Below are 27578 nucleotides of genomic sequence, written 5' to 3'. Positions count from 1 at the left end.
CAAATGAGGGCCGATCGTCGTATGTTGTCACGGATAGCGATAGGATAATTTCACGAATGTGATAAGCGAGTTAGGGTGGAAGAAATTGAAACAGAGCAGTTGGTTAGATTAGATTAGATTAGATTAATACTAGTTCCATGGATCATGAATACGATATTTCGTAATGATGTGGAACGAGTCAAATTTTCTAATACATGACATAATTAGGTTAATTTAACAACATACTTAAGTTAATATAACAACTTTATTTTTTTGTGTTTTTTGTTTTTCTTTATTTTTTATTTTTTTTTATTTTTTAAATATTTTTTTCTTTTTTTTCTTAATTTATATCTAAAAATTCCTCTATGGAGTAGAAGGAGTTGTCATTCAGAAATTCCTTTAATTTCTTCTTAAATACTTGTTGGTTATCTGTCAGACTTTGATACTATTTGGTAAGTGACCAAAGACTTTAGTGCCAGTATAATTCACCCCTTCCTGTGCCAAAGTTAGATTTAATCTTGAATAGTGAAGATCATCCTTTCTCCTAGTATTGTAGTTATGCACACTGCTATTACTTTTGAATTGGGTTTGGTTGTTAATAACAAATTTCATAAGAGAGTATATATACTGAGAAGCTACTGTGAATATCCCTAGATCCTTAAATAAATGTCTGCAGGATGATCTTGGGTGGACTCCAGCTATTATTCTGATTACACGCTTTTGTGCAATAAATACTTTATTCCTCAGTGATGAATTCCCCCAAAATATGATGCCATATGAAAGCAATGAGTGAAAATAGGCGTAGTAAGCTAATTTACTAAGATGTTTATCACCAAAATTTGCAATGACCCTTATTGCATAAGTAGCTGAACTCAAACGTTTCAGCAGATCATCAATGTGTTTCTTCGAATTTAATCTCTCATCAATGGACACACCTAAAAATTTGGAATATTCTACCTTAGCTATATGCTTCTGATTAAGGTCTGTATTTATTAATGGCGTCATACCATTCCCTGTACGGAACTGTATGTACTGTGTCTTATCAAAATTCAGTGAGAGTCCGTTTACAAGGAACCACTTAGTAATTTTCTGAAAGACAGTATTGACAATTTCATCAGTTAATTCTTGTTTGTCAGGTGTGATTACTATACTTGTATCATCAGCAAAGAGAACTAACTTTGCCTCTTCATGAATATAGAATGGTAAGTCATTAATATATAATAAGAGCAACAAAGGACCCAAGACTGACCCTTGTGGAACCCCATTCTTGATAGTTCCCCAGTTTGAGGAATGTGCTGATCTTTGCATGTTACAAGAACTACTTATTTCAACTTTCTGCACTCTTCCAGTTAGGTACGAATTAAACCATTTGTGCACTGTCCCACTCATGCCACAATACTTGAGCTTGTCTAGCAGAATTTCATGATTTACACAATCAAAAGCCTTTGAGAGATCACAAAAAATCCCAATGGGTGGTGTTCGGTTATTCAGATCATTCAAAATTTGACTGGTGAAAGCATATATGGCATTTTCTGTTGAAAAACCTTTCTGGAAACCAAACTGACATTTTGTTAGTACTTCATTTTTACAGCTACTCTTGAATACATTACTTTCTCAAAAATTTTGGATAAAGCTGTTAGAAGGGAGATTGGACGGTAATTGTTGACATCAGATATATCCCCCTTTTTATGCAAAGGTATAACAATAGCATATTTCAGTCTATCAGGGAAAATGCCCTGTTCCAGAGAGCTATTACACAGGTGGCTGAGAATCTTACTTATCTGTTGAGAACGAACTTTTAGAATTTTGCTGGAAATGCCATCAATTCCATGTGAGTTTTTGCTTTTAAGCAAGTTTATTATTTTCCTAATTTCAGAGGGAGAAGTGGGTGAGATTTCAATTGTATCAAATTGCATAGGTATGGCCTCTTCCATTAACAGCCTAGCATCTTCTAATGAACACCTGGATCCTACTATATCCACAACATTTAGAAAATGATTATTAAAAATATTTTCAACTACTGACTTTTTGTTCGTAAAGTTTTCATTCAATTTGATGGTAATACTGTCTTCCTCTGCTCTTGGTTGACCTGTTTCTCTTTTAATAATATTCCAGATTGTTTTAATTTTATTATCAGAGTTGCTGATTTCAGACATGATACACATACTCCTGGATTTTTTAATAACTTTTCTTAATATAACACAGTAGTTTTTATAATTTTTGATAGTTTCTGGGTCACTACTCTTTCTTGCTGTCAGATACATTTCCCTTTTCCGGTTACAAGATATTTTTATACCCTTAGTAAGCCATGGTTTGTTAGAAGGATTCTTACCAGTATATTTAACTATTTTCTTGGGGAAGCAGTTTTCAATTGCATTTACAAAAATGTCATGAAATAAATTATATTTTAAATTGGCATCAGGTTCACGGTACACCTCATCCCAGTCTAACTGCTGTAGGCTTTCCCTGAAATTTTCAATTGTTAAATCGTTGACTGAACGTACTACTATGGAGGACTGTTTAGTATTGCTGAATGGAGCTATGTCATATATTGTAACTAGCTGTGCACCGTGATCAGAAAGACCATTCCCAACAGGCTGAGCATTTATCTGGTTAAACTTATCTTGATGTATAAAGAAGTTATCTATCAGTGAGCTGCTATCCTTTACCACCCGAGTAGGAAAATCTGATATGGGACCCACGATTCGTCTAGATATGACTCTAACATTTGACATGTACGTCTCTTACAGGAGACATGTACGTAAGCATCCTGTCTGATCGTCTGCATCCATTCCTGTCCATTGTGCATTCCGACGGGATTGCGCAATTCCAGCAGGATAATGCGACACCCCACACGTCCAGAATTGCTACAGAGTGGCTCCAGGAACATTCTTCTGAGCCACCAAACTCCCCAGACATGAACATTATTGAGCATATCTGGGATGCTTTGCAAAGTGCTGTTCCGAAGAGATCTGCACCCCCCTCCCCCCCCCCCCCCCCCACGCCGCCGTACTTTTGACAGGTTTATGCACAGCCCTACAGGATTCAGGCGTCAGTTCCCTCGAGCACTACTTCAGACGTTAGTGGAGTCCATGCCACTTCCTGCTGCGGCACCTCTGCGTGCTTACGGGGGCCTTACGCAATATTAGGCAGATGTACCAGTTCTTTGGCTCTTCAGTGTATTACGTCATGCCATTCTAAGTTAGGATCTGCTTTTCGTATAAGGTAGGAATATCGCTGAATGGAATGGCTCCATTACAGAACAAATTTTCCGCGGAGAAACTCGGGGAGCGCGTTGCAACCTAGGCGCCGCTGCCTGTCGCGTCATTAGTGCGGACTGCAGGCGCTTACGGTGGTAATTCCGGCGTTATGAGCTGAAGGACGGGGCCTTATTCGCGGCCGAGTGCACTGGAAACAGGCGGGCAAAAAGTTTCCGCTGTTCCTGCAAATGAAACTCGCCGGCAGGTGTTCATATTGCACAGCGCAGCGGGGGTGGATGGCCCCGGACGACCCGCGCAGAACTCGCAGCCAGCTCCCGGGAAATGAGCATTCTTTTCCGGGCGTGTCGTGCGGCGCACCCGGCTGTTCCACCCCTGTAGCGCACGATGAATGTGTTGCTACTGCGACCCACGGCAGGAGCGAGCGCGCGCTAAGAAACTGCGCACGGAACAAAATGTTAACGAAGTCCGCTTCCGCAGCTGAGCAGACCAGGTGTCTCATTGCCATGCAGAGGACCCGGACAGAGTTCCCGGTTCTTCCAGAGATGATAATTGGCAACCACTGCTGTACAATCGCAATAAAGTCATGAGATGTTCAATTGACTCTTTTTTGGAACATGTTACGAGTTTCAGGATTATACCCATCTTCAGACATCTGTTACAAAAAGTAAAAAAACATAAGTGAACAGCACACTCAACACGTCTCAGCGTTACGGAAAATGAGATCTGGCCATATGAGTTACATACCTCAAACTTCAACTTCTTCCTAACCAACCAGGCGTACAGCCTAGACAACCCAAAGAAAGTGTCGAATAACAAATGAGTGCGACACAAGAGATAAAGCTTTTCAGTTCTCAGGGCGATTTGCTAAATGACATTGCAATGTATAGGAGATATGTTGATGACATATTGCCGGCCGGAGTGGCCGAGCGGTTCTATGCGCTTCAGTCCGGAACCGCGCGACCGCTACGGTCGCGGGTTCGAACCCTGCTTCCGGCATGGATGTGTGTGATGTCCTTAGGTTAGTTAGGTTTAAGTAGTTCTACGTTCTAGGGGACTGATGACCTCAGATGTTAAGTCCCATAGTGCTCAGAGCCATTTGAACCATTTTTGATTACATATTTATTTTATTTAAAGGGGAGTTACATGGGATAGATCAGCTAGCTACCCAGTTCAATAGTACACTACTGGCCATTAAAATTGCTACACAACGAAGATGACGTGCTACAGACGCGTAATTTAACCGACAGGAAGAAGATGATGTGATATGCAAATGATTAGCTTTTCAGAGCATTCACACAAGGTTGTCGCCGGTGGCGACACCTACAACCTGCTGGCATGAGGAAAGTTTCCAACCGATTTCTCATACACAAACAGCAGTTGACCGGCGTTGCCTGGTGAAATATTGTTGTGATGCCTCGTGTAAGGAGAAGAAATGCGTACCATCACGTTTCTGACTTTGATAAAGGTCGGATTGTAGCCTATCGCGATTGCGGTTTATTGTATCGCGACATTGCTGCTCGCATTGGTCGAGATCCAATGACTGTTAGCAGAATATGGAATCAGTGGGTTCAGGAGGGTAATACGGAACGCCGTGATGGATCCCAAAGGCCTCGAATCACTAGCAGTCGAGATGACAGGCATCTTATCCGCATGGCTGTAACAGATCGTGCAGCCACGTCTTGATCCCTGAGTCAACAGATGGGGAGATTTTCCAAGACAACAACTATCTGCACGAACAGTTCGACGACGTTTGCAGCAGCATGGGCTATCAGCTCGGAGACCATGGCTGCGGTTACCCTTGACGCTGCATCACAGACAGGAGCGCCTGCGATGGTGTACTCAACGGCGAATGGCAAAACGTCTTTTTTTCGGATGAATCCAGGTTCTGTTTACAGCGTCATGATGGTGGCATCCGTGTTTGGCGACATCGCGGTGAACGCACGTTGGAAGCGTGTATTCGTCATCGCCATACTGGCGTATCACCCGGCGTGATGGTATGAGGTGCCATTGGTTACACGTCTCGGTCACCTCTTGCTCGCGTTGACAGCACGTTGAACAGTGGACGTTACATTTCAGATGTGTTACGACCCGTGGCTCTACCCTTCATTCGATCCCTGCGAAACCCTACATTTCAACAGGATAATGCACGACCGTATGTTGCAGGTCCTGTACGGGCCTTTCCGGATACAGAAAATGTTGGACTGCTGCCCTGACCAGCACATTCTCCAGATCTCTCACCAATTGAAAACGTCTGGTCAATGGTGGCCGAGCAACTGGCTCGTCACAATACTCCAGGCATTACTCGTGATGAACTGTGGTATCGTGTTGAAGCTGCATGGGCAGCTGTACCTGTACACGCCATCCAAGCTCTGTTTTACTCAATGCCCAGGCGTATCATGGCCGTTATTAAGGCCAGAGGTGATTGTTCTGGGTACTGATTTCTCAGGATCTATGCACTCAAATTGCGTGAAAATGTAATCACATGTCAGTTCTAGTATAATATATTTGTGCAATGAACACCCGTTTATTATCTGCATTTCTTCTTGGTGTAGCAATTTTAATGGCCAGTTGCGTATGTATGGGACAATTAAGTTCACAGTAGAGGTAGAAGTCGAAAATTCCCTCAGCTATCTCGACCTACAAATCACTAAGAATAGGAATGGGCTGGAAATAGACATATTTCGGAAGCCAAAGACAACAGACATAATATTTGCGGTGGATTCATTCCACCCCCCCCCCCCTCCCCGCACATAAAAAGGCGTTCTTTTCATCAATGTTCAACAGGTTTTACAGATTTAATTTGAGCAAAGAAGCCACTGATAGGGAGATTGAAATGATTGTAAGAATAGGACGGGCTAACGGGTACTCGGAAAAATTTATACGAGAGTTTGGAGCTAAAATTCTTGGCAAGACGCGGCAATCGGGCCGCGAAAAATTAAATAGTATGTTTGTGTCAATGGAATATGTTGTATCATGTTGCTGAAAAATAACTAGAGCCTTCAGGAAGGTTCGCGTTCACGTAGGCTTCCATACAAGGAAGAAGTTGGGGGGAATACTACGACATAAGGGAGAAGGAAAAATAGGTAAGTTTAAGCAATGCGGTGCATGCGGAATTAAGTATGGAGGATGTGCTGGGACATACATTGGCCAGACGGGTAGGGATTTTGCCACAATGTTTAGAGAACATAACTATAGTAACAATAGTGGGCTGGGGTGCCATATGAGGGAGGCTGGCCATAAGATGGCCCCGATAGAAGGTAACCTAATGATCCTGCATTTAGAACCAAACTGGAAGATTATAGATAACCTTGAAGAACTGGAGATCTACGCGCTTATACAGCACGCTGCCCACCTAGTCCTTAATGAACAGGCTTCCGGTGGGAACAACTGGTTTTTTGGCTTGTTTGAACGGATACTATTTTGAACTTGGTGTCTATTATCCCGTCATAAGAAGTATGATAGTGTATTTTATAGGAGCTGGTGGTGTTCTGTGCACTTAACGTTATGATAGGCTAGGTTTTTTGTGAGTAGTTGACTAGTTTAATGTCATACGGGGAAAGTTGGCATATACGGATTTGTTCACCACCGTACCCTTTGGGTGGTCCTTGGTGACGCAATGGTTTCTTTTATTGATTTTAGGCTTTAAAGTTTTAACACTTTTAGTGCTTTGTTTTTCAAAAACCTAGAGCTCTCCGGTATCCGGCTAGCATAGGGAGGACTCGGGCAATTGTCGTGCCACTAGTTTTTATAAGGAATGTATCACGTATAACCAACGTGTGTGTTTTGGGATTTTATGAAAATGCTCTTCCTCTCACCATTAAACTTTTTCCATGTTGTAGAGGGGTGTTAGTTGTTGTTTGAAGGCTTCTATTTGGGCAGTCATGGCCCATGAATATCACTTGGTCGTAGTTCGATAGACGGATGTGGTTGCGTTGGCTTTAACAGATAGCGCCTAAGACGTTTGCATATGCGAGCTGATCACAGGGTTTTAGTTTATGACGGATAATGTTGGTTATATTTAATTTGGTGGTATTCTTTTAGAGATCTGAGAGGTTAAAAGGAACTCCCCCACTATTATTTATTTTATATTGACATATGATTTGAGTTGTGCTTAGTACCACTACTGGCAACAGGCATAGTATGGCAATGTAAAAAATATTTTGGAGCTTTTAAAATTAAAAAAAAAAATCCTTTAGTGTTAACGTTTCTGAAGTACTATCCCAATTGCTAGCCGTAATTACACCCTGTCAGATGTTATGTGCTGAGTATATTATTATTAAATTACTTGTGCACGCATGGAGCACATGAAAATGCAGCGCCCCCTACCGAAGGCGCTTCGCTGCTAGTTGACTTGTTTAGCGTCAGTATGCGCTCTGCTTGAAGACTGCTCGTGTGTCAGTCATATGTTATTCGACACTTTCTTTGAGTTGTCAAGGCTGTACGCCTGGTTGGTTAGGAAGGATTTGAAGTTTGTGGTATGTAACTCATATGAACAGATCTCATTTTCTGTAACGTTGAGACGTATTGAGTGTGCTGTTAACTTACGTTTTGTACTTTTTTGTAACAGATGTCTGAAGATGGGGTGTAATCCAGCAGATGTCTGAAGATCGGGTGTAATCCCGAAACGCGTAACATCTTCTAATAAAAGAGTCAATTGAACATCTCATGACTTTATTGCGTTTGTACAGCACTGGTTGCCAATTATTAACATAAAAATGTTCGCAGGCCTCAGACGGGATTTTATGTCCTGTATATTACTTCCAAGGATGTCTCCTCGGTGATTGGAATAGCGCGGGGCAAACTCAGCCTCCTAAACCCGACTTACGATCTATTTATATGGCAAGTAGCGCCTTCAACGACTGTATGGCTGTCTATTTCACACCCAAAAGACACCATTACCAAAGGATATCACACGGCCGCACGGCAATGCAGAGTAGTCAAGGCCGCAGTAAGGAGTTTGTGAAATGTTAACGAAACTTTTAAACTCCTGATATCAGGCAACAATAAACAAACCTGTATATTCGATGAATATGCCGTTCACCTTTCCATTAGATAAAGAGAAAACAGAATCTTCGTGTTCCTACTTTAATGAGAGTTCTGTTTTATCATAGCGAAGGATTTTGCTTTGGTATCTAAATCTGGGCCTGATATACGTGCTCTCCAATTTATCCAAAGGAAAGTTGAATTGTATATGCATCTAATATACAGCTTCTTTTCTGACTGTGAAGATGTTCGCTACGACCGAAGCCGGTGGAATATAAATGATACATTAGAACAGCTGATGGCAAACACGCAGTTCTTCATATTTCTGGCAGCTGTGTCGAGTCACCTCATTAAACTGTTAGTCCTTCTCGTCCTGATGTTGTCGGTCAAGCGTCTTGGTCTAGTCACCGTGACACTCCGACACTGCCGAGAGGGATTGGAGTCAGTGGGGACCCATACATCCTAACTTCCCACGACTCATTGAGACTGGATCGAAACCGAACACTGCAACACAATACGTCTAATTTTCTCCGTATAGATTTTTCCACTAAGACAACAGGGAATCTACTGTTGTACACAACAAATGGACTATTTGTCTCCAGTGTTACGCAGCCTTCTTGATAGAATGACACTTCTTATTTAAACCTGTCATCGAGCCAGATATCTGATTAGCTATGAATATAAGGTGTCAACGTGTAGGCTACGGTGATTCCATTTACAATGATGACTCGGAGTTATACAACAGAAATATCAGTGAAAGGAGAGCACTGCAAGTGGAAGATGTTCGAAATTTTATAGAGAAGTCAGGACGCTGGAAAAAAAATCAGCAGGTGCTACATAGGATTTATCCTGAGGTTTCTACCTTGTCCTTCTACTTGTGCGATTGTGATTTGTAACTGAAGAGAAGCATTTGTACGAATATCAAAAGTTGAGTTGGCAGACCAGTACTAAGTAAAAAAAGGAAAATTTGATAGTTGGAAGGAAAATGTAGAAGACCTATAAAAAGAAAATGAACTTGAAAGCATTATTTTACAAAGGAAAGAGAAAAATAAACGAAGGAAAAAAATGTTCAGATGTGTGTGAATTCCTAAGGGACCAAACTGCTGAGCTCATCGGTCCCTAGACCAACACACTATGTAAAATAACTTATGCTAAGAACAACACACATACCCATGCGCGAGGGAGGGCTCGAACCTCCGGCGGGAGCGGTAGTGCAATCCGCGACATAACGTCTCAAACCGCGCGGCCACTCCGCGCGGCTAAATGACACAACGAGATGAATTTCATTGGGCCTTAAAGACCTAAGTCGAAACAAGGCCTCTGCAGTAGACTAAATTCCTTGTAAAATATTGAAATCCACGGTAGGGCCAGCCATGACAAAACTATTCCACTTTGTGTGCAGATATGTGACACAGATGAAATACATTCACACTTCAAGAGGAGTGTAACAACTGCACTTCCAAAGAGGGCAGGTTGACAGATGTGAACGCCGGCCGGTGTGGCCGAGCGGTTCTAGGCGCTTCAGTCTGGAACCGCGTGACCGCTACGGTCTCAGGTTCGAATACTCACTCAGACATGGATGTGTGTGACGTCCTTAGGTTTAAGTAGTTCTAAGTTCTAGGGGACTGATGACCTCAGATATTAAGTTCCATAGTGCTCAGAGCCATTTGAACCATTTTGAACAGATGTGAACATTACCGAAACAACATTATAATAAGTCATGGGTACAAATTGCTCCAATGAATCATTTACAGAAGAATCTAACCGTCGACGTCGGTGAAAAGCTCGGGTTCTAGAGAAATGCAGGAACACACGAGGCAATATTGACCCACCTTAGATGATAAGCTAAAAAAAGCAAACTTACGTCCGTGACATTTGTAGACTCACAGAATGCTTTTGACAATGTTGCCTGGACTATAATCTCCGAAATTTAGATGGCAGTAGTGATAAAATGCGAGAATTTAACTTCAGGCAGACGGGGAAAAAAGTTTGTAGTAGGTAGTCGATGATATAGTAGCTCTGACAGAGACGCCAAAGGACTTCAAAACTTAGTTAAAAGGAACGGATTATTGCTTCGGAAGTTATCAAATAAATAGATGCAAAAGTAAAACAAGGATACTGGAGTGTGGTCAAATTAAATTAGGGATTGTTGAGAGAATTTGATAATAAATTGAGACATTAAAAGTAATTAACGAGATTTTCAGTTTGGGCAGCAAAAGAACTGACGATCACCAAACTAGAGGGGATATAAAATGGAAACTGTCAATAGAAAGAAAAATATTTCTGAGAATGAGGGATTTATTAACATCGAGTATAAATTTAAGTGTTTAGAAATATTTTGTGAAAATATTTGTCTGATGTATAACACTGTATGGAAGCGAAACGAGCACAATAAGCAGTTCAGACGAGAACAATAGAAGCTTTAGAAATGCGGCGCTACAGAAGACTACTGAAAATTAAATAGGTAAATCGAATAAGTAATGAAGAAGTACTGAATCGAACTGTGACAACAACAACAACAAAAAATATGGCCACAGTTGCGCTCTAGCATAAATACTGTACGATCTTTTTGGTACAATATACAAATAACGTAGTAAATATTAGAACTGCCGGTGGTATTGGTAGCTTTGGTAGGGAATGAAACATAAATGAGTGTGTGACAAAGAAACTGGGAGCCGACGCCTTCTCTTTGTTCTTTTGTTTGTTTTGCACATAATTTGCACCTCTCACCACTCAGTGTTAGTCCAATGTATATTAGGTATCCTTACAAAATATAAATTGCACTTTATAAGTAATAAAACATAGTTGATGGCTTAACGTTGGGCATTTATGTAATCAAAGCAATTACTTTTGATACATTTATAGTCTGCATTCACAAATACAAACAATCTGCATTATTATTGTCGTTTTTTGTACTCAATAGAACGTTCTTTACGATGAACAAATGTAAGAATTTCCTGTTATAACTGATAAGTGTGAAAGCTGCTTATGAATAACAGAAGCATGTTTTCCATAAGCTCGACAAAATTTTGAAGTGATTTTCGATATGTTTTTGTTTTGCATTTTTTTAAATTTTATTGTTTTTCAGGAAACTGTGTTTACTAGTGCTATATGATAAATCTGTACTTTTTTTTGTATTTTCACTGCAGCAGCCCCCTGTTTCACGTTACAAATAAACAGTTTTGGAGTAAACTTGAATATATGCCGACAGTTTCAATTTGCCCATAAATACTGTTTATTTGTAGCTATGTACACTAAAAATGTTTCGTAGGTTATATGGCCCTTTGTATATCCTCTCTCAGTTTGTAGACAGCTCACCACTTCAGTATCTAGAAGAATCTAATAAGACACTGATCTCATACGGAAATAAAGCGCTTGAAATCTGGTAACGCCTGATGGGTACGCAATAGGCCTAACATACATTTCTGAGGTCATCAGTCGCCTAGAACTTACAAGGGAACCTCCCCATCGCACCCCCCTCAGATTTAGTTATAAGGTGGCACAGTGGATAGGCCTTGAAAAACTGTACACAGATTAACCTAGAAAACAGGAAGAAATTGTGTGGAACTATAAAAAAAATAAGCAAAATATACAAACTGAGTAGTCCATGTGCAACATATCCAACATAAATGTAGATATTGACTGAGGAACGCCGTGGTCCCGTGGTTAGCGTGAGCTGCTGCTGAGCGAGAGGTCCTTGGTTCAAGTCTACGCGGCAGCGAAAATTCTAATTTTTTATTTTCAGACAATTATCAAACTTCAAGCACTTACACAAAATCAACTTCGCTCTCCAAAATTCCAGGACATGTTCAGATTTGCTTGGACATATGCAGGATTTGACGGTCTACACGCGGAAAAAATTGAAAACGTTAAAAACATATGTTTTGACAGAGCACAAGGAAAACTGTGCGACTGCGAAACTGTTGCATTCATTTGTTCCAGTTTATGTGACAAACTCCTATGTTTTCATCACTTTTGGGAGTGATTATCACATCCACAAGAAAACCTAAATCGGGCAAGGAAGAAGAATCTTTTTACCCATTCGCCAAGTGTACAAGTTAGGTGGGTCGACAACATTTTCCTGTCATGTGACGCACATGCCGTCACCAGTCTCGTATAGAATATATCAGACGTGTTTTCCTGTCGAGGAATCGGTTGACCTATGACTTTGCGATCAAATGTTTTCGGTTCCCATTGGAGAGCCACGTCCTTTCGTCTACTCATCGCACGGTTTTGCGGTGCGGTCGCAAAACACAGACACTAAACTTATTACAGTGAACAGAGACGTCAATTAACGAACGGACAGATCACAACTTTGCGAAAATAAAGAATAAAATTATTTCACCCGAGGGAAGACTTGAACCAAGAACCTCTCTCTCCGCAGCTGCTCACGCTAACCACGGGACCACGGCGCTCCTGAGTCCGCAATATCCTTGATGTGGCCTATCTTGCACATGGACTACTCAGTTTGTATATTTTGCTTATTTTTTTCATAGTTCCACACAACTTCTTCCAGTTTTCTCGATTGATCTGTGTTCAGTTTTTCAAGGCCTATCCACTGTGCCAGCCTATAACTAAATCTGAGGGGGGTGCGATGGGAAGGTTCCCTTGTTAGAACTAATTAAACCTAACTAACCTAAGGACATGACACACATCCATGCCCGAGGCAGGATTCGAACCTGCGACCGTAACGGTCGCTCGGTTCCAGACTGTAGCGCCTAGAACCGCACATCCACTCGGACCGGCTGATTAGAGCTAATAGAAAAACTACCCTAATCTATGCTTACTTGAGTTAGTCTATGCTAGTTTTGAAAGTATCCAACCAAAATAATATCCTTTTATTCTGTGAAAGTATCAGTGATAAGACTGTGCTAAATTAATTATTCAGCAAACCTGCATCTGACTGCGTCTGTGAACTTGTTTCTTGCACTCCTCCATTTTCCCAGAAGTGCAACATGTATTTGACTCAGCAATCAAGTCTAAGAGAATAATGTCGTTTGTGCACTGGTATTAAGATGGTACTGGAAAATTAACTTTTGGCCCTGATGTTTACTTGGTTCTTTCATTGGTGGGTAACTTCAGTTTACTACTCATTTTCATATTCAACACAAGCAAAGGATGTGGATTATGATTCAGGCTGTTAGATTTAAACACAATGTTGATCTCAATGTATATATTGTTAAATTTTTAAGTCATATACAAAACCTACTATTTCAAACATTTTCGTAGCACGAATCACTCTTACAAAAAATTTTACAAAACGCTTACTGCGTCAAACCTTGGACATACAAATCCTAACTCTGAACATTATCTAACAAAATCCAATTTGAAATGATTATATATCTTCTCTCATTTACGTGCTAAAGGTTGGTCAGGGACAGCGACCTACCTTAACGCTGTCACCACACGTCTGCTTCCTCCGGGCACCTACCTGCGACTCCCCGGTTTTTTACTACGCGCGTTCGGCTCTCATAACCATCAAAGATCCTCCTACTCAAAGATATTATACTTGTTCCACCTTGCGGTTGGCAACTACCGACTATTTTCTGGAGAGACCTTGATCACACCCTAGCACATACCTTTCAGTTTTACATCTATAATTATGGCACAGTTTGAATAAGAAAAGAGACTGGTTGACAGGAAACATCATGAAGCATCAAGAAATCGTCAATTTGGCAGTGTACGGAAGTATGGGAGGTATATATTTTAGAGGGAAAGCAAGTCACGAGTAGAGTAGATAGACTCATTTTGATGTGGGTTGCAGTAATTCAGGCGCACTGAATATACTAACGTGGAGAGTTGCATCAAACCAGTCTTCGGACTGAATGGTAGAACAACAACTGGGAGGTGGGCGGTCGGCCGGGAGAGGAGGGGGCGGCGTGGTGCGTCGCCTGGGACGGGCCACTGCCGCTGCCGCTGCTGCCGCCGCCTGCAATCATTGATCGCCAGTGTGCGGCCCACGGACTACGGCCCACGGTCCACGGCCCGCTGCCTACCACAGCCGCGAGTAGTCGCAGCCTCGCTGCCCACAGCGCCACACACACTTCACGGCCCGATGCCCACGCTCGCCCGAGTACAGTGGTTCACCTCTCCTACTGTGCTCACTGCGACATTCAAAACCAAACTTAGCGTTAGCTTAATACGCTGGTATGCAAGAGACAAGCACGAGCTACACTGAAGACCCAAAGAAACTGGTACACCTTGTAGGACCCTCGCGAGGACGCAGAACTGCCGCAATACAATGTGGCTTGGACTCGACTAATATCTGAAGTAGTGCTGCAGGGAACTGCCACCATGAATCCTGCAGAGCTGCACATAGATCCGTAAGAGTACGAGGGGGTGGAAATACCCTCTGAACAGCACGTTGGAAGGCATCCCATTTATGCTCAATAATGTTTATGTCTGAGGAGTTTGGTGGCCAGCGGAAATGTTTAAACTCAGAATAGTATTCCTGGAGGCACTCTGTAGTAATTCTGGACGTGTGGGGTGTTGCATTGTCCTGCTGTAATTGCCCAAGCCCGTCGGAATGCACAATGGACACGAATAGATGCAGGTGATGAGACAGGATGCTTACGTACGTGTCACCTGTCAGAGTCGTATCTAGACGTATCAAGGGTCCCATATCTGTTGTCACCCGCACATCGGAGGCAACGTTTTCGATGGTGGGAAGAGCATAGGGACTGGACCAGAGAGGAGCGCGGTCGCGTGCTCCAGTCGGCTGAGAGCTGATTCAGTCTGAGTAGTAATGTTAGACGTACCCTCATATGGCGGGAGATAGGAAACCCTAATGCACCCAGGAACAGTGTAGAACATTATTCTTTTGTGCTATGGCATGGGGAAGCATAATTTTGCATGGACATGTTGAGTTCGAAATAAACTGTACACCACTGATAAATGATATTGTGACACTGTTCACCTTCCCCAACTATGCCTTTTCAGGGGTCCATTCAGCCGTCATTTGGATCACATCGCGAAATAGGGGAGAAAGTGCCACTGAAATGATACAGGATTTGGGGTGGACATCATTAAAACAAAGGAGTTCTTCGTTGCTGCGGAATCTTCTGACGGAATCTCAATCACCGACTTTCTCTTCCGAATGAGAAAATAGTTTTTTGACGCCGACTTACATAAGGAGAAACGATCATCATAACAAAATAAGAGAAATCAGAGCTCGCATGGAAAGATATAGATGTTCTCTTTTTCGCACGTTGTACGAGAATGGAATAATAGCCAGCAATTGTGAAGGTGATTCGATAAGCCCTCTGCCAGGCGCTTAAACGTGATTTGCGGAATATCCATGTAGATAATGTGCGACTGCATCGAACAACGCAGGTGTAGTAGCTCTTTGAACCAGAGCCAGATGTGATGTGTACAGACAATTGTTTTGACGATGCAACAACAGATTGAAACTGGCTCTTTGTTGCAGTGTTAAGAGTCAATACAGAACAAAACAATGTCAGTTACCCGAATAATCAATGTTGTTCATCCGTATCATCCTCAATGCAAAGTTAATTCACATTTAAAAAATTTCAGTAATAATGAGGATAGAACAACAACAAAGATTTAATCTTTACAAACTTCCAGAACGCTGGAGTAACTTGGGTCACCAACTTCTGTTAATCAATAGAACTAAAAACCAGTCCAGGATGCAAATACAAAGTCGAAACATAACATCTTCGGAAATGTCATTTTTCAACTTTGTTATATTGATTTTAAAATGGGTCTCGGTCCGAAACTAGTCATCGAATTAAAAATAAAACATTTGCAACTTGGACTGGTTTTTCGTTCACTTGAATGAAATGTCGTTTATTACCACAATCAGCTTAAATATTCAGTAACGTCATATTCAGGAATTAAGAGAGGCTGATTGACGAGCGTTCAATAGTAATATACAATCAGGTACATGCATTGAGCAAATTTATAGCCTTGATTATAATCAAGTAAGTTAAAGGTACGTACTAGGTCTTCATATTTCCGTTAAAAAACGCTAATGAACGACAAATTAAGAGAAACAAGAGGAAAGTTAAAGTTTAAATATAGCTAACAACTGAATAATGATGAATGAAGTTATGTTTGTATAAATTGTTTCTCTTTAGGATAGTCTTCCGCATATTTTCGCATACAAAAGTGTTTCACATTGCATATTTAAAGCTCTTTTAACTTGAATAGGTTTCTTCATTATGCAGATGTGACATATCGTGTAACTGCAGAATAATAAAGGAGAATAAAACAACTGTTTAATCGCCCACGGCACAGTTTAATTGTCAATAAGCAGATTTTCAAGTAGAAATCAAACCTCTACACCAAGTAGGGAATGATAGTATGAACTCAGACGTTTACATATTCATAATATGTGTCGTGAGACAAAACTTAAGCTAAGAGATGCCATTTAACAAATACAAGCACATAGAAATGTCAAGACAAAATAAATTAATTTTTATATACGTTTATCATTACTTAATCTGAATTGAATGAGAATTTGCTTTTGTTTTTACATTTTATGTTGATTGTGGTCATGAGTAAATCTCGATGGACTATCGAATTCGATGAAGTATTGTCATCTTTACATATATTAATACCGTCGTGACTGATCGCAATCGACACCCTACTGATGTTTCTTGTGATCGTTGGCTGTAGAAATAGTAGTACTGGCTTCTTCTTGGATTACTCCTTCTCTTCGATATGACGACGTTGACTCCGTCTTTGTCAGTTATTCAACGTCCACATCTGATCTTCAGTATTCATTTATAGCACCATATTTCAGAAGCCTCTATTCTATTCCTGTCTGGGCTTATCATCCACGAGTCACTTACACATGAGAAAAGCCTTTCTAACATTTAAATTCATATCTAATGTTCAAATATTTCTGTTTTTGAGGAAAGCTTCCCTTGCTACAGGCAGTCTAAATTTTATATCAACCGCAGTCGGTTAGATTGCTGCAAAATTAGCAAAATTCATCGACTGGTTTTAGTGCCTCATTTGGACAATGATTCCCTCGGCATTGACTGATTTAATTCAACTACACCACATTATCCCGGTGTCATCTTTTCTGTCACTCGTCTTGCAAACTCTTTTTAGACACTGTGCATATGGCTCGACCGATCTTCCGTATCCTTTGATGGCTCTGATAGGATCACGGTGCTATCTGCAAATCTTACACTATTTTATTCTCTCTCTCTCTCTCTCTCTCTCTCTCTCTCTCCTTGAGCCGCGCGGTCTGGGTCGTCTTGTCACGGTCCTCGCGGTTCCCTCAGTCGGAGGCTCGAGTCCTCCCTCGGGCATGGGTGTGTGTGTTGTCCATAGCGTAAGTTAGTTTAAGTTACATTAAGTAGTTCGTAAGCTTAGGGACCGATGACCTCAGCAGTTTGGTCCCATTAGACTTTACCACAGATTTCAAAATTTTCTTTCCTTGAAATTTAATTCGATTTTCGAAGTTCCCCTTAATTTTCTTGACTTCTTGATTAATGTAGAGACTGAGTAAAGCAGGGGTTAGGCTACAACACCCTGCCTCACTCAGTTCTCAATTACTATCCCCCCCCCCCTCCGCACTTTTCATATGCTTCAGCTCTTATTAAAGCTCTTATTAAAGCTTAAATATGGTTTCTAAACAAGTTGTGAATATACCAAGACGCTCTACATTAAATCGTACATGCCCGTTACACAGCGCCAGATTCATTAACGACTAAGATAATGAAGAGGCTGCTTCCTTAATTACTGTTGGCTGAAACATTCTTCAGAGGGTAGGACGCACTCGTGGCCGAGAGAGGGAGATCGCGTGTCATGAGACTAGCGGCGTGTGCTGCAGGGTAGCGGCGCTGCAGGCGATGGCCGTCTGCTGGTACCGGCGAGGCGTGGCGGCTGCTGTGGCCATTAGCAGCACCCGGTGCCATGCTGCCGTCTGCTGCCCTTCACAGAAACCACACTCGCCTAGCCGCTCTCCAGCACGTTCTCTGCACCAACAGCACTGGAATTTAGGTCTACTACACTAAAATTCGTATTTGTGTGTTTGTGAATTAAGCACACTACATCCTCAGTCCCATTAATTTCGTCAGGAGCAAAGATATCGTTCGGCCTACCTCAACTTAGCGTTAGAAGGTGATTACTGCTTACGATGTACGAGTTCATTGTTAGCTACTGGTCGGAATGCTTGCAGGGGTAAGTGCATTTTTACGTGGAGCTGCGGTGTGCTCCTTTTAATTGCAAGTTTCACAGCACAGTTTCTGGCAGACGTGCGAGAAGAGCTATAGTCTCACTTCAGTACTTGATTCGCTTCGGGTTGATGAACGACTATGGAAAGGGACATCCAAAACACTTCCCGTGCGAAAAACTTCTGACGACTTGGTGGCTCCTTGTTGAGCTGTGCGTCATACAGTGATCTCACAGAAGTCACGGGATAGTGATATGCACATATACAGATGGCGGTAGTACGCGTACACAAGGTAAAAAAGGCAGCGCATTGGCTGCGCAGTCATTCGTAATCGGGTGATTCATATGAAAAAGTTTCTGACGTGATTATGGCCGCACAACGGGTATCAACAGACTTTGAAAACTGAATGATAGTTGGAGGTAGAAGCATGCGACATTCTGTTTCGGAAATCGTCAGGGAATTCAATATTTCGAAATCCACAGTGTTACGAGAGTGCCGAGAATATCAGTTTTCAGGCTTACCTCTCACCACAGACAACGCAGTGGCCGACAGCCTTCACTTAACGGCCGAGAGCAGCGGCATTTGCGTAGAGTTGTCAGTGCTAACAGACAAGCAACACTGCGTGAAATAACCGCTGAAATCAATGTGGAACGTATGATGAACGTATTCGTTAGGACAGTGCGGTGAAGTTTGATATTATGGGTTATGGCAGCAGACGACCAATGCCAAGGTCTTTGCTAAGACCACGCCACGCTTGAAGCGATTCTCTTGAGCTCATGACCATATCAGTTGGACCCTACACTACTGGGAAACCGTGATATGGTCAGATGAGTCCCGATTTCATTTAGGATGGGGTAATGTTACGATCCAAATGTGGCACAGATCCTACGAAGCATGAATCCGAGTCGTCAACAAGGCACTGTACAGTAAACTGGTAGTGGCTCCAAAATGGTATTGGCTATGTTTACATAGAAGTGACTGGTTCCTCTGGTTCAGCTGAACGGATCAGTGAATGGAAATGGTAATGATCGGCTTTTGCAGCCATTCATGGACTTCATGTTTCCAAACAACGACATCATGTCAACGGGCCACAATTGTTCGCAATTGGTTTAAACAACATCCTGGACATATCGGGCGAATGATATGACGGCCCAGATATCCCGACATGAATCCCATCCACCATCTGTAGAACATAATCGAGAGGTCAGTTCGTGCACAACTTCCTACACCGGCAACACGTTTGTAATTATGGACTGCTATAGAGGCAGCCTGCTCAATATTTCTATAGGGCACTTACAACGACTTGCTGAGTCCATGCCACATCGAGTTTCTGAACTACGCCGAACAGACGGAGGTCCGACACGATATTAGGAGGTACACTCCTGGAAATGGAAAAAAGAACACATTGACACCGGTGTGTCAGACCCACCATACTTGCTCCGGACACTGCGAGAGGGCTGTACAAGCAATGATCACACGCTCGGCACAGCGGACACACCAGGAACAGCGGTGTTGGCCGTCGAATGGCGCTAGCTGCGCAGCATTTGTGCACCGCCGCCGTCAGTGTCAGCCAGTTTGCCGTGGCATACGGAGCTCCATCGCAGTCTTTAACACTGGTAGCATGCCGCGACAGCGTGGACGTGAACCGTATGTGCAGTTGACGGACTTTGAGCGAGGGCGTATAGTGGGCATGCGGGAGGCCGGGTGGACGTACCGCCGAATTGCTCAACACGTGGGGCGTGAGGTCTCCACAGTACATCGATGTTGTCGCCAGTGGTCGGCGAAAGGTGCACGTGCCCGTCGACCTGGGACCGGACCGCAGCGACGCACGGATGCACGCCAAGACCGTAGGATCCTACGCAGTGTCGTAGGGGACCGCACCGCCACTTCCCAGCAAATTAGGGACACTGTTGCTCCTGGGGTATCGGCGAGGACCATTCTCAACCGTCTCCATGAAGCTGGGCTACGGTCCCACACACCGTTAGGCCGTCTTCCGCTCACGCCCCAACATCGTGCAGCCCGCCTCCAGTGGTGTCGCGACAGGCGTGAATGGAGGGACGAATGGAGACGTGTCGTCTTCAGCGATGAGAGTCGCTTCTGCCTTGGTGCCAATGATGGTCGTATGCGTGTTTGGCGCCGTGCAGGTGAGCGCCACAATCAGGACTGCATACGACCGAGGCACACAGGGCCAACACCCGGCATCATGGTGTGGGGAGCGATCTCCTACACTGGCCGTACACCACTGGTGATCGTCGAGGGGACACTGAATAGTGCACGGTACATCCAAACCGTCATCGAACCCATCGTTCTACCATTCCTAGACCGGCAAGGGAACTTGCTGTTCCAACAGGACAATGCACGTCCGCATGTATCCCGTGCCACCCAACGTGCTCTAGAAGGTGTAAGTCAACTACCCTGGCCAGCAAGATCTCCGGATCTGTCCCCCATTGAGCATGTTTGGGACTGGATGAAGCGTCGTCTCACGCGGTCTGCACGTCCAGCACGAACGCTGGTCCAACTGAGGCGCCAGGTGGAAATGGCATGGCAAGCCGTTCCACAGGACTACATCCAGCATCTCTACGATCGTCTCCATGGGAGAATAGCAGCCTGCATTGCTGCGAAAGGTGGATATACACTGTACTAGTGCCGACATTGTGCATGCTCTGTTGCCTGTGTCTATGTGCCTGTGGTTCTGTCAGTGTGATCATGTGATGTATCTGACCCCAGGAATGTGTCAATAAAGTTTCCCCTTCCTGGGACAATGAATTCACGGTGTTCTTTTTTCCATTTCCAGGAGTGTATATCACGACTTTTGTCACGTCAGTGTATTTTCTTTACTGTGCTTCATGGACTCACACACTTCTCACTATGCGGTCCTCAAAAGTAAAATCGCAGGTATCTTCCATTCTTCATCAAACACAGAAAAGTGAACAATGAACTGGTCAATGAACAGTTGCGGGTGGAGACCGTGGCAGTCACGGGGCAGTTACGCTGCAGTCGCAGTTCACGTGTGGAGCACGGTCGCCATAGTAGTGATCAGGCTGGGAGGTTCAAATCCTATATTGCATTAAACAGCGGAAATCATGGGCTCTTAATGTCATGCGCCGACCTTACAATGATCCACCATAAATGGCAATCTTATGCACCTTGGATCCAGTTCTCAAAGTCACCCAGCTGCTGAAGGTCCTTCTGCAATTATTTCTCCCAGCGCTTCTTTGGTCTTCCAATTGGACGAGTACAATGCCCTCCTTCTTATGTGTGGCATTGCAGCGAGAAGGAAGCGACTCTGCCTTCCTTCTCCAGTTTCTTTATTACTCACCTGGTGTCTTGCAGCTTCGGTTGTCCCTCGTCGCAGTAGTAGCGCTCAGGCGCCAGGTTCAATGTAGGTTTGTGCTCCTGATGAAATGGGGTGTGTCGGGATGCCATTTTTAAAGGTTAACAACGTTTTGTAATATAATCGTTTCAATGAAGACGTGATGACTGGGTGTTGTGTGATGTCCTTAGGTTAGTTAGGTTTAAGTAGTTCTAAGTTCTAGGGGACTGATGACCATAGATCTTAAGTCCCATAGTGCTCAGAGCCATTTGAACCATTTCAATGAAGAAGACTTTAAAACACGCGTCGCAGACTTTCCAATATAGCAACTCTTCGCTGCGCCGTTGCACTCAACACTTTACAACACGGTTATCACTTTCAATACTCGTTATAGATACTGCCCACGACATGTGGCGTTCACTGATAATACCGTTCACTTTAACTTTATATCTTGTTTTTCACTTCTATATGTGAGGTCAGTGGAGCATTCTGCTACTGCCACTGCCAACTCGCGACCGTCCTTTTGGAGCCGCCTCCGGTTACTCGACCGTACATTATATATATATATATATATCAAAACTCTCAGCCAATGGGCGTTCAGATCGCTGTTGCCAGGCGGATCTGACGTCACGTTTGCGGACAGTGTGACGAAAGTTTGTCTCGGAACACTTTCTCAAATTATAAGATCCTACTCCCGAATAGTCGGAGTTTGTCCCTACTAAGGTTGCACAAAGGTTCATAAATGTGCGTAACGATCAGCATAAACACGTGCAGGGAACGCACGTATGGATTACATGAGTACCCACAGAGTTTCCTGTAAGCACAGCTCACAGCTTTCGCCCCCCCCCCCCCCCCCCCCCAAGTGTCTGGCCTTCTGGGGACGTTCTCTGCCAGACTTCTCTACGCTTTTATTTTTTGTTTGTTTCACCGGGTCGTGTACTGCTTGGCTCATTCTACGTTTGCATTTGTTTAATTCGTGGGTTGGTTCAAAATCTTTCTCGTGATTTTCTGTTCAAGGATGAACAGCTTCTCTTCTTTTTTTTTGTGGTGCTTCAAGTTGCTGTCCCATATAGCAACACTGGTACAATCACAGTGTTATAAGCTTTAAGCTTGGTCTTAACTGACAGTTTTTTTTTTGTGACATTATCTGCTTGAGACTGAAATCTCTTTCAGACCCATTGACAATATGCTGATTACTTTCTCGTTTTTGATTATTATGCCTGTTGAGCCAGGTGCCTGTGTATTTAAAATTTGCCACTCTGGCTATTTTTCATATACACAGCTGTCGACAACCCCACGACGACTACCGCAGTCCACTTCACCCCTCCGCCGCCTCACACCGAACCGCTCTCTCAGGGTTATTGTGCAGGGTTATTGTGTCCCCCCCCCCCTCCCCTCCGTGCAGACGAGTGTGACCCCTATGTTTGCGTGGTAATGGTGGTGTACGTTTACGTGGAGATCTTGGTTGCGCAGCTATCGCATAAGAGAAACCAGCCCGCATTAGCCGAGGCAGATGGAAAACCGTCTAAAAACCATCCACAGACTGGCCGGTTCACCGGACCTCGACGGAAGTCCGCCGGGAGAATTTGTGCTGGGGACCAGGCGCTCCTTCACAGTCCGGAAAGCGTTAGACCGCACGATTAACCGGGCGGGCAGAATCTGTCCACACTATCATAAGCCTTTAGAAACCCACAAATCAACTCTTAAATACCTCACCATTTTACACCATTACACGTTTTTAGTTAAGCTGTAAAGCGATTTTCTGGCTTCGATGGAGCATTCCACCGGCTCCCAGACGGTCGGCAGGTACGCCTCGACAATGAATCAGTCCACACAGCTGATCAGAAGCCACCACGCGGAACGCCCTATACCCGGAGCGAAATCGATATGTGCCGCGCAACGCGCACACAGGTAGCAGGTAGCAGCTGGCAGGGGCTGCCTTGTCATCTTGTCGGCCACACAATGCCCGGTGCGCTATCTGCCGGCTGCACGCTGGGTACGCCCGATACACACCGAACGGCAGCGGCTTTGGACTGCCTCTCACGTGGCGTGTTAACCACCTCTCCGCTTCGCCGGTAACGATTCTCAGACTGGCGTCTCAGCGTACTGGCGTCTCGACATTGACCCCCACCAGTCTGCCCTCTCCTTGGGGTGGACGACAAAATAGAAATTGAAATACCATGAACTTGCTAGGGATAAACGGCGTGGTGGGCTGAGGTAGTATACACTGACGTGACAAAAGCGATGCGATAGCTATTGCACATACACAGATGGCGGAAGTATCGCGTACACAAAGTATAAAAGGGGCTGTGATTTGTACTCAGTTGACTCGAGTGGAAAGGTTTCCGACGACGGGAATTAACACACTCTGAGCGCGGAATGGTTGTTGGAGCTAGACGCAATGGACGTTCCATTTCTGAAATTGTTGGGGAATTCAATATTCCGAGATCCACAGTGTCAAAAGTGTGCCGAGAACATCACATATCAGGCATTACTTCTCAACGAGGACGATGCAGCGGCCGGAGGCCTTCACTTAACGACCGAGAGCAGCGACGTTTATGTAGATTTGTCAGTGCTAACAGAGAAGCAACAATACGTGAAATAACCACAGACATAAATGTGGGACGTACAACGAACGCGTCCGTTAGAACAGTGCGAAGAAATTTGGCGTTATGGGTAATGGCAGCAGACGACCAACGCAGGTGGCGTTTCTAACAATACGACATTGCCTACAGCGCCACACTTTGGCTCTTGACCGTATTGGTTCCACCCTAGACTACTGGAAAACAGTAGCCTGGTCAGATGATCCACGATTTCAGTAGGTAAGACCTGATGGTAATGTTCGAGTATGGTCCGGACCCCACGAAGCCATGGGCACAAATTATCAACAAGGCACTGCGCAAGCTGGCGGTGGCGGTACAGTGTTGTGGGTTGTGTTTGCATGAAATGGTCCTGGACGCTTGCGGCTACTTTGAGAGCATTTGCACCCATTCATGGACTTTATACTCCCAAACAACAATAGAATATGACAATGCGCCATGACACCATGCCAAAGTTGTTCGATATTGCTTTGAAGAATATTTTGTACAGTTCGAGCGAATGGTTTGGTCAACCAGATAGTCCGACTTGAATCCCATTGAACATTTATGGACGTAACTGAGTGGTCATTTCGTGCATAAAATCCTGCACCGGCAACATCTTCGCAATTATCGGCGGCTATAAAGGCAGCACGGATCAATATTTCTACAGGGGACTTCCAACGACTTGTTGAGTCCATGTGACGTCCAAATGCTGCAGTACAGCATGCAGTACGAAGCCCGACACGATGCTGGGTGGTACCCACTGACTTTCGTCACGTCAGAGTACATGCAGGTTGCATTTTCATTACTAACCCGAAGACAACTTTGATTAGTAAATTTTTGCTCTGTTAATGTTTCAGGGCAAAATGGTAAACAACACCCAAACGATTTGACGTCTAGACAATTAACGTCAACTGCCAATAGAAAACAGTTTCCAAAACACAAGGTCACTTAAATATAATATCAGTTTACATGTAATACTTTGAACATGTAGCATAATAATGAAAAATTCTGTAAAATTTCTAGCTAAATAAAATTAATAAAATCTTTAAAAGCTCAAATTCTTGCAGGACTTTCAGTAATTCCAAAAATGACAGTCATGCTCTGACATCTCCATTGTGAGCTCCACGTAAACAAATATGAACAAAATCTTGTCACTGCCCATATACAGTGTACTGCCAAAGATGCTGATAAAACCTTCGACAGCGTTCTGTTTTCTTATTTGTCTGTAACAAAGGTAAAGCTGATTAACATTTATATGTCAGTCTGAAAATTAAGTAGTACTTTATATTATTTTTACGGTTTTCTACTTAGAATGATATACAAGTTTTCAGTTATCAGTCACTGTTTATTGACGTACACAAAACGTTTCGAAGATATGAACCTGCATCATCAAGTTGGTTTCTGTTGGTTAATAAATCCTTTATCTGTTGTGAAGCGACTCTCTAGATACCTGTGGCACTGTCCTCAGGAGTCACAGGCTCCTTTCCCCGTCTTCAAACTCATGATGGTGTATGTTTTATATCACGCAAGCAGTAGGAGCCTATGACCACTGGACACAGTGCCGTCTCGTAATGAATGACGGTGTTAGTGATGTATCGTGACAGTAAAAACAGTATCTGACCACTGGAGACAGTGCCACAGGATACTCCAAGTTGTAACGCAACATTTACCTGCCATGTTAATCCACGTAAATCTACCTCATGATGGAGGCCTAAACCTTAGAAATGCATTGATGAAACAATTAAACAGTGTTTGGTAACAGAAACCTTCTTGTTTCCCTCGATATCAATTACTCACGGTAAAGCCTCACGAAAAGTGTTCACACATAAAGTTTTATACTTATTGTACTTGGTTAAGTTTCGGAAAAAACGGCAGTAATGACATCCATTTACGTTTAATTATTAAATCAACGGAACGTAGCCCATTCTTTGTAACAGACAAAACATGTACAGACTAAATATACTGCCTTAGCGGAAGATAGCGATGGAAATATTATTTATTTCAATATCAGATCAAATAGTTGATGTAATGAGATAAACTGAATTCGTTACCTAGCAACTCGGCTAACTGTAAGTACAACGAAACAATTGCATTTTCATGAGATACCATGTATTCAAAGCCATGTGATGATGACTTGCAATGAAACCTGTCGTGATACCATTTTTACGATCTGAGAATGAAATAAAGAACAAAAAAAAGTTTTGTTTATAAAATCTGGTCTAAGTTAAGCAAGATCTGCTCATTTAGGTGAAGTTTTAAAAGTTAATCTAGTGCTGCTATTTACACTACTGGACATTAAAATTGCTGCACCAACAATAAATGCAGATGATAAACGGTACTCATTGGACAAATATATTATACTGGAAGTGACATGTGATTACTTTTTCACGCAATTTCGGGTGCATAGATCCTGAGAAATCAGTACCCAGAACAACCACCTCTGGCCGTAATAACGGCATTGACACGCCCGGGCATTGAGTCAAACAGAGCTTGGATGGCGTGTACAGGTACAGCTGCCCATGCAGCTTCAACAAGATACCACAACTCATCAAGAGTAGTGACTGGCGTATTGTGACGAGCCAGTTGCTCGGCCACCATTGACCAGAAGTTTTCAGTTGGTGAGAGATCTCGAGAATGTGCTGGCCAGGGCAGCAGTCGAACATTTGCTGTATCCAGAAAGGCCCGTACAGGACCTGCAACATGCGGTCGTGCGTTATCCTGCTGAAATGTAGGGTTTCGCAGAGATCGAATGAAGGGTAGGGCCACGGGTCGTAACACATCTGAAATGTAACGTCCACTGATCAAAGTGCCGTCAATGCGAACAAGAGGTGACCGAGACGTGTAACCAATGGCACCTCATACCATCACGCCGGGTGATACGCCAGTATGGCGATGACGAATATACGCTTCCAATGTGCGTTCACCGCGATGTCGCCAAACACGGATGCGACCATCATGATGCTGTAAACGGAACCTGGACTCATCCGAAAAAATTAAGTTTTGCCATTCGTGCACCCAGGTTCGTCGTTGAGTACACCTTCGCAGGCGCTCCTGTCTGTGATGCAGCGTCAAGGTTAACCGCAGCCATGGCCTCCGAGCTGATAGTCCATGCTCCTGCAAACGTCGTCGAACTGTTCGTGCAGATGGTTGTTGTCTCGAAAACGTCCCCATATGTTGACTCAGGGATCGAAACGTGGCTGCACGATCTGTTACAGCCATGCGTATAAGATGCCTGTCATCTCGACTGCTAGTGATGCGAGGCCGTTGGGATCCAGCACGGCGTTCCGTATTACCCACCTGAACCCACCGATTTCATATTCTGCTAACAGTCATTGGATCTCGACCAACGGGAG

Source organism: Schistocerca americana, chromosome 4 (assembly GCF_021461395.2).
Source record: "Schistocerca americana isolate TAMUIC-IGC-003095 chromosome 4, iqSchAmer2.1, whole genome shotgun sequence".
Taxonomy (NCBI): domain Eukaryota; kingdom Metazoa; phylum Arthropoda; class Insecta; order Orthoptera; family Acrididae; genus Schistocerca; species Schistocerca americana.
This window is presented reverse-complemented; position numbering follows the sequence as displayed.